At 41.3% G+C, this 8,619-nt stretch overlaps 1 long non-coding RNA gene across 1 annotated transcript; it reads right to left on the reverse strand.

Moving 5' to 3' along the window:
* Positions 1 to 2,064: 2,064 nt before the first annotated feature.
* Positions 2,065 to 3,377, reverse strand: LOC104444853. Its single transcript, XR_725685.3, has 2 exons — positions 2,947 to 3,377; positions 2,065 to 2,528 (listed from the first exon to the last, which is right to left on the reverse strand). It is a non-coding gene; the product is annotated as an uncharacterized LOC104444853 (long non-coding RNA).
* Positions 3,378 to 8,619: the final 5,242 nt, after the last annotated feature.

The following is an 8,619-nucleotide window of genomic DNA, read 5'->3' on the forward strand; positions in this document are numbered from 1 at the left end:
TGAATGGCTAGCTAGTAGAATATTGGATAAACAGGTCGTACCTGCCCTAGAGATTATTATAGCAATTTGTTGGCAGATATGGAAAGCCCAAAACAAGGCAATATTCTCCAACCATCGTCTGGATCCATATTCTGTTATTCTTGCTACCACAGCCCAGGTTCGATCTGTTGAGCCCTTCGATCCGTCTATTATGCAAAATGGGCAAACGCGCGACACTATGGATTGCTTCTAGAGATCTCCTGCTCCGGGGTCCCTATGAATCAACATTGATGGGGCTTTTAACTCTGGCGATATAGAGGGATCAATTGCAGTAATTTGCAGAGATCATTCTAGGCAGTTGAAGGAGGGATTTACTAGATCTGTGCAGGCAGCGTTGGCTCTGCAGACGGAAGCTCAGGCATTGATTTGTGCTCACCGCCACGTACTACAGCAACAAATGGTGACTACACCTCTGGAGATTGATTCAGACTGCTTACTATTGGTAGAAGCCATCAACAGTTGGCAAGAGCCCCCAGGGAGATCCGCCCCCTCGTCCACGAAGTAGTACTTCTGTGTAGCATTCTTCCTCTTTTGCAAATTAGGTTTTGTAAACGGGCTGCCAACTCAGTAGCTGATTGGGTCGCACGAGCCCACAACAAGGGCTGCCTCTCTCCTACTTGGGCTGTCTCCCCCCCCCCCCCTCTCCCCTACTAGACTTGCTTTTATCAGATATTATAGCTGCAAATTGTATTTCGTATCTCTATAAATAAATTATTTTTCCTGATAAAAAAAAAAAGATTGAGTGAAACCTGTTGAGTATGGACATACATCGCCAAATACTGAGTAAGATATTTTGTTATCCTATCCAGCCTCAAATCTTGACTACTAAATGCATCCTAAGGGAGAGTCCCTCCACAATTCAATGAACATTTGTTTGAAAGGTGCCATTTACTCATAATTGGGGCTAAAGTACACCCCAAGTGCCAAAACTTGGCACGGAATGACACTTAAGTGTCCAAAGTTTAGAAATTGACACTTAAGTGTTAAAATCAGAATAAAATGGATCACTTAAGTGCCACTCCGGCCAAAATCCGACCAAAATGCCAATGTGGAGATTTTCCAATGAATGAACTGCAAAACGACGACGTTTTGCACATTGACGTGGCTAGACAATACAAAAACGACGTCGTTTTGGTATTGACATGGTAAAAATTAATATAAAAATTAATTAAATTAAATTTAAAACTAAACTTAATTAAAACATATAAAAATAAAAAAAATATTTAAAAAAAAAAGGAGGGGGCGGGCAGGAGGGCCGAGCCCTCATTGCCACTACCTCCCCGCCACCGCCGTCGGAAGGGCTGGTGGCAAAGGGGGAAGGGTTGGCCAAGGTCGCTAGCCCCTAGCCAAGGCCCGGTCGACCCTCTCCCCTCCGCCACCGGCCCTTCCGGCAACGGGCGGGGAGGAGGCGGTGGCGAGAAGGGCTCGCCCTCGCCCGCTTGCCCCCGGCCCCCTTTAAATTTTTTTTTTAATTATTATTATTTTATTTTTAAATGTTTTAAATAAGTTTAGTTTTAAATTTAATTAAATTAATTTTTATATTAACTTTTTTACAATGTCATCTCCAAAACGACGTCATTTTGTATTGTTTAGTTACGTCAGCGTGCAAAACAGCGTCATTTTGCATTTCTTTCGCCGAAAATCGCCACGTTGGCATTTTGGCCGAATTTTGTCTAGAGTGTGACATTTAAGTGATCCATTTTGCTCCAATTTTGACACGTAAGTGTCACTTTTCAAACTTTATTTTGACACTTAAGTGTTCCTCCATGCCAAGTTTTGGAACTCCAAGTAACCATACCTCCATAAATGGAGTGATCATCGGCCCTGTGCTTTTGGCTATCTTGGAAAAATAGCCCTATCAAAATACTTTACACGTAGACTCTCACGCCATTAGCAATGTTCGTGCTTGAAGGCCTCTTTCTCTTCGGGCACGGTGCGCGTCCAAGCGTAGTCAATCAAGAATTAATATCCTAATTAACTAGATGCACACAATCTGAATCAAACGTTAGAGCTGATCATCCTCCAGAATCTCAAAACCAAGGTGATTCTCAAGGTCATGAAAGCAGCCAGGTGAACACATCAGTGGCCTAATCTGTGGAGGGACCAAAGATAGACCAAGCGGATAGGTACAAACAAAGGTTGGGCAGTGAAATTCGAGACAGGATCTTGGTTTACATACTAGCAGATAGGTACAAACAAAGGTCAGACGATGAAATTCGAGACAGGATCGTGGTTTACATACATAAGAAACGACCGTTGCTAAGCACAACTCCTTTACAGATCATATAGATGGCAGCTTGCCACTATTGCAGTCTTTTAAGCTCATGTCTTCAAAGAGACTGCAGCTTGTTGTCGTCGCGCTCAGAAAAACTGTTTTTGGTTTACTGTCCCCAACTTGGACCTCATTGAAAACGGTACTCACTCCAGAATGTAATGATCCTGATCGGAGGGCACAACCCAAAATCCCGCCATGAACATTGTATGGATACCTGAGTTAAGAGAGACCACGATAAGCACATTACTCAGGACTGTACGAGGCACAACCATATAAAAACTTGCTTGCTGATCACCTTCATCAAATTTTCTTTGTAAGATGGGTTCAGGTCCAGGGATACATACTTCAACACTCTTAACTAGCACAACATAGGTATAAACACTGACGGAAACTACGTGGGGAATAGTTGCCACAGTTTATACGGATCTATTCAGTTGTTTGAGACATTTTGTCTGTCCTTAGATCGACAGACTAACACCAGCGGAACCATGAAATGCATATCAATCATAAAGAAAAATCGAGTAGCAAGCGAACATGCCCACCTAAAACAGCCGAAGGAGAAAAATCCCCGAGACGTCTTGAGTTGATTCGTTTAAGAAATTTGGAGAGATCGCAGAGTCTTTAACTGTTACCTGATTGGAATATCACTGGCAGTAGCAGCAGGAGCTCTAGTAGCCGGAAGCAGAGCCTAATTCGAATCAACATATTGCTTTACCCGGAAGAACCCAAGCTCTGTTATCTCCTCGGAATGTACAAAGGGGGATGGGATTCGGGCGCACTCGATTTCAAGGCATGAACGACCTCATACTTAGCGCCCTGTCAACTGCATCTGATGGAGACGTGTCATTCACAGTCGTCCAATGGTCCCGTCAGCCGGGTATTTACACCATCGACTCGAATGGTACGACCAGTTTTTCCTTTTCCGGCAAGGAAATGTGGGCGATGTGCCTATTGATGATGGTATCCTCTCCAACGCATTAAATCGTTTTGTTTTCTGCGTGTATGTGCTTGCCAATGAACGCTGGGCTGTGCAATTGGATCGGATAAGACAGCAATTTCTCGACTTTTCTATCTGTCTTTCCTAGAAAAGAATAACAACTCATCGTGAGATGATAACATAGAATACTCGGGGTTGTCTTGGCGTAGTTGTCAGATAGCCTCTCAATCTCAATTATCGTGGCCGTCTTCAACGCAGATATGCCCTGCCATGGCTTACGACGCAACCGGGGAGAGACTTATCTGAACTTCCGAGATTTCTAATGATTTTTTTTTTTTTAATGATAAGAGAAACCTATCCCCCTGAGGTAGATGAACCCGATTTGTAAGTCCCAATAGATCTATCTTTATAATTTAATTCCCCAAATATATCTCACTGTAAAATATTTATCAAAATAGTCTTCTTAGTGCAATGTCGTTTTTGGAGATGAACTAATCATCATCCTTTTTATCCTGGTTGATTTCACCTATTTATTAGCGAAACGATTTCTAACACTTTGCCCAATCATTTCTTTTCAAAAATTCGATACAGCATGCATAATTAAAACCGGAGCGAAAACTGTGCACATTCAACCTTTTGGCTTTAAAAGTTAAAACTCAAAATGTGGATAAAAAGTTTACGATGCATTCAAGAACAATATACTTTGGGTTGTTATAATTATGGAATTAAACGGAGTAAGCTATTTTGATTCAACATTAAAGTAATTAAAGCATTCGAAAATGTAATAAGATGCTTTATTTATTAAGGAATAACATTTTACAAAATTTGAAGAATGGAAAAGAAAGTCGTACCTATTTTAAAAGAATTTATGTATAATTCCTTATTTAGAGAGGGAGACACAGGGAGAAGAGAGAGAGAGAGAGAGAGAGAGAGAGAGAGAGAGAGAGAGGGGGAGTGAGACTTTTGGGAAGTTAAAAAAGAAAATAGAATAGCCTATTGAGTATGTAGCTTATATGAGTTCTTAAAATCAATCCTGACAATTGTTAGGAAAAATCTTATGGTATTTTGAGGATGACAAGACATCCTCAGTATACTAACATATGTAATTGAGCATGCAGAAGATGTCACTTGACGTCTAAAATCGTTGAATGACCTGTTGATAAAGTAAACAAGCTTTTGGACGTGAACAATGTTGATGACTAGTTGAAGCTTGCAAAGGATGAACAAGTTATTGAATGAGTAATATATCGATGTCTTGAAGGATGTTTCAAATGGCAAACAAACTAAAGGAGGCATGAACACCAAAATGGTTTAGATGGATCAATAAAGAGTGAACGGCCTAAAGAACATGAATACATCAATAAGCTTGGATGGACTTGGCAAATGGTGAACGAACTAGAGGACATGAGACGGTGTAGAGTTAGAGTTTGATAAGGAGTGGTTATGCCTTTGCTTAGATGGGTCCAATAGAAGGTGAACCATTTGTCGAACGTAAGGATGTCAATATGCTCGGAAATGTAGGAGTATAAGCTTGGGTATGTAAGGGCTTGGATGGACCTGACAGTAGAAGTTTTCTCTATACAGACGTAGTGGTTGTACTGCGACTACGAGCCTCTCCAATCCTAGAGGGAAGACTCATACTCTTTATTTTATTTGAATTCAAATGGATGTTTTATAGCTAGTCCAAACAATTTACCATATTTGGGCTGGCAATAAAGGATGATAGACTGTCTTGGAAGCGCAAGTGGCTATATTGTGGAATTGTCTCCACAAAATTGAGTGACGCAGCGGTTATTTGAGGCCTCATCACTATAACTTCAGCCAAGGGAAGTAATAGATGTTGGGAAAACCTCCTATGATATTTTGAAGTTGAAAAATCATCTACTTTTCATTATTATTCAACAAATTCATATGTTGCTTATTTCAGGTCATGTTGATATAAGGAAAACTTTTTATCCTAATCAATGGGCACCCAAAGTACGCAATAGGAAGATGCCTAAAAGCAGAAAGGATCTTCATAAAGGGTGAACAAGTCTAAGAAAACGAGAAGTCAGTGAAGGCATGGAGGAGAACAAGAAGTTCATGAAAACTTGAAGGTATCATGATAAGATGAACAACTAAATGAAGTCTTGGTCATTAGTGTACTTGGAGGACCAATGGATAGCAATTTGTACAGTGATTTCCACTAGGTAGCTTGGTGTTGGAAGATACACGTGAAGATTCACAATATCAATCAAGGATCAATTACGTTCAACTAGGTATCGGATCTAATCGGATACAAATATTGTAAGATATTTACTTGCTTTTCATATACAGACTTTGTATTATAAACATTGTAAACATTATACATTGGAACACACATAGAATACAAAGAAAATTCTCTCCTTCTCTTCTCTCGACTATCTTTTTCTTCTCTTCTTACATGGTATTAGAGCAACCTCTGATTCTGACCTAGCTTCCGCATTCCTGTTCGAATTGCCTTCCTTTTCCCTTCTGTCTTTGTTGCTGCGATTCTTGTAGAACAGAGCAGTCTCCAAGAGGAATTCGGAATCTACCAAAGACTCAATCTACAAGACAGAATTTTCTATTGCAATTTCTTCGTCATGACCAACCCACAAGCATTTACCTTACCCTCTGGAGATTAGTCAGAAACAAATCCGACACCACCTGCTTCATCCAATTCAGGCTCATCCATGGTTGAACAGCAACCCAGCCAACGTCAAACACCATTACAGCACACAGTGGCAACAAATTCCGGCTCAATTCAATCCAGGGTTACCTTTCTCGGGCTATCCTTATCAATGGATGCCATACCCATGGATCCAGGGATTAAACCCAGGTACATCACATCTAGGCTACTAGAGTGTGCAAACCGATGGAGACCTACCGGCCAACACTGGGGCAGGCACAGCCATTGGCCCTGAGCAAACGGGCGAATCAGAAAATTTGAGTACGAGTCAGTCTACAAATCCAGGATTCCCAACAGGGTTCATACCGTTTCCATTTGCGGCCGCCATGGGTCGCCCAGAACTTGGCGGCGCGCTATATGTCTCCAATGCCGACGGACCAGAGTTGCAACTTATCAGCCACCCTCTCACAGGATCGAGAAACTACTCAAATTGGGCACGTGAATTCCGTCGAGCCCTCGTAACAAAAGACAAAGAGGGATTTATCGACGGAACCGTCCCGGTTCCAACTAATGAGAAATTAGGGCGACAGTGGAAAAAGTGCAATCAATTGGTCAGGACGTGGATAGGCAACTATATTAGCCCAGAGATAGCAGCTAAGTTGCCCCCAACAGAAGATTCGAAAAATTTTTGGGACAATATAAAAGAAATGTACGGGAAACTAGATCGGGCGAGAATCTTCTTGCTACATCAAGCTCTTTCCGAACTAAAGCAGGGAAACATGTCCGTGACAACATGCTTCAACAAGCTGTCAACACTCTAGAACGAGCTAGAAGCAGCGGAGGAGAAACTCAACGGACCCGAAACCACCATTCAACAGTATAAGGCGATAAAAGACAAAGAGAATGTGACTTGATTCCTCCTTATCCTTAACGATTCTTACCTCCATTTCAGGTCATAGATACTCGCAATGGAGCCTGCACCCTCGATCGGCCGAATATTTCAACTCATCGTGCAAGAAGAAAGCCAAAGGCTTGCTTCGACCGAAGGAAAGGGGGTAGAAACCCTAGCCCTCGCCGCAAGAACGGAGAGAGCTTCGCAAACCCTAGACAAGAAACGCTATGCAAACCTAGGGTTCGTGGAAGCTAAGCCTTTTAAAGGCTCTACTGCGGACGGTCACGATCGCACGCAGCGATCGGATGGCTGGAGAGGGGTGTCAACTCATGGAGATCTGGACGGTGGAGATGATTCGCTCATTAAAGGATCCAATAGTGGGAACCTTTCGAGAAATCATGGGCCAAATCCGTATGGGCCTAACTCTCTTGGGCCCAATTCTTTTAGGCCGAACCCTATGGGCCTAATTCCTATGGGCCGAATTCAAAAAATAAGGCCAAATTATATTGTGAATTCTGTAGACGACCTCATCACACCATAGAAAATTGCTGGAAGCTGCATGGCAAACCTAGTGAAAAAAAAAGGGCAAAGAAATATCAGCAGCAGCATATCAACTTGCAGGACAAGCGGATAAAAATCAACCCATTACTCATGCTGAATATGAGCAATTGATGCAGGCACTACACAAATTGGATGTTCAAAAAAAGGGGGGGCGGCTTTACAGGTATTTCTCATTGTCGAATAAACAATATATCAAGAAATACTTGGATTTTCTATTCTGGAGCCAGTGATCATATTGCATGTGAGAAGGCATTGTTTACCACTGTTAATGAAGAATTGGATAATCCTATTATAGTGCAATTACCAAATGGGAATACTGCTCATGTTACTACAACTGGGACAGTTAATCTTAGTTCTGAAATCATTCTCACCAATGTCCTATACATTCCTGAATTCTAGTTCAATCTTATATCTGTGTCTAGAGCCTGTAAGAAAAATTCATGTCAAGTTTCCTTCAATGCTGATAGTTGTCAATTTCAGGCCATTTCAACTGGGAAAATGATGGGATGGGGTCATAGTTAACCCAAGAATCTGGATTTTTTTCATTGTAATAAATAATCATTGTGTAATATGACTATCAATGATAAAAATTTCATTTTCCATTCCAAATTAGGTCATAGTTCCTCATTTCCCTATTCTCAATGTCACATTTGCCCACTTGCAAAGCAATCACGCACCCCTTTTCCATTGAGCAAAAGCCGTGCAGCTAACATTTTCTCTTTACTTCATATGGATGTTTGGGGACCATATCATACACTGAATCATGATGGCTCTCGTTTCTTTCTTACCATTGTGGATGATCATTCAAGGGCTACATGGATTTTCCTCATGCAATCTAAGAGTCAAGTCATATCATATTTAAAAACTTTCCTTTCTTTGTCGAAAACTCAGTTTGGGAAAACTATTCAAAAAATTAGGACCGACAATGGGAAAGAATTTTTCAATTATGAGTGTAAGACTTTATTATCATCTCAAGGGATTCTGCATGAGAGTTCTTGCATATACACACCTCAACAAAATGGAATAGTGGAAAGGAAGCATCGACATTTGCTGGCCGTGGCCTTAAAATTTCAGGGTTCCATTCCAGATAATTTTTTGGGAGAATGTGTATCGACTGCAACATATTTGATCAACCGTATGCCAACCAAGATTCTTAATGATCGAAGCCCCTTTGAAATTCTCTTTGGGAAGAAGCCATATCTTAATCATCTGAGGATTTTTTGGTGTCTATGCTATGCATCTATAGTATGACCTAAGGATAAGATGGGTCCACGGGCTCGCCATTG

The sequence above is a fragment of the Eucalyptus grandis genome, chromosome 5, assembly GCF_016545825.1.
Source record: "Eucalyptus grandis isolate ANBG69807.140 chromosome 5, ASM1654582v1, whole genome shotgun sequence".
In the NCBI taxonomy this organism is placed as follows: domain Eukaryota; kingdom Viridiplantae; phylum Streptophyta; class Magnoliopsida; order Myrtales; family Myrtaceae; genus Eucalyptus; species Eucalyptus grandis.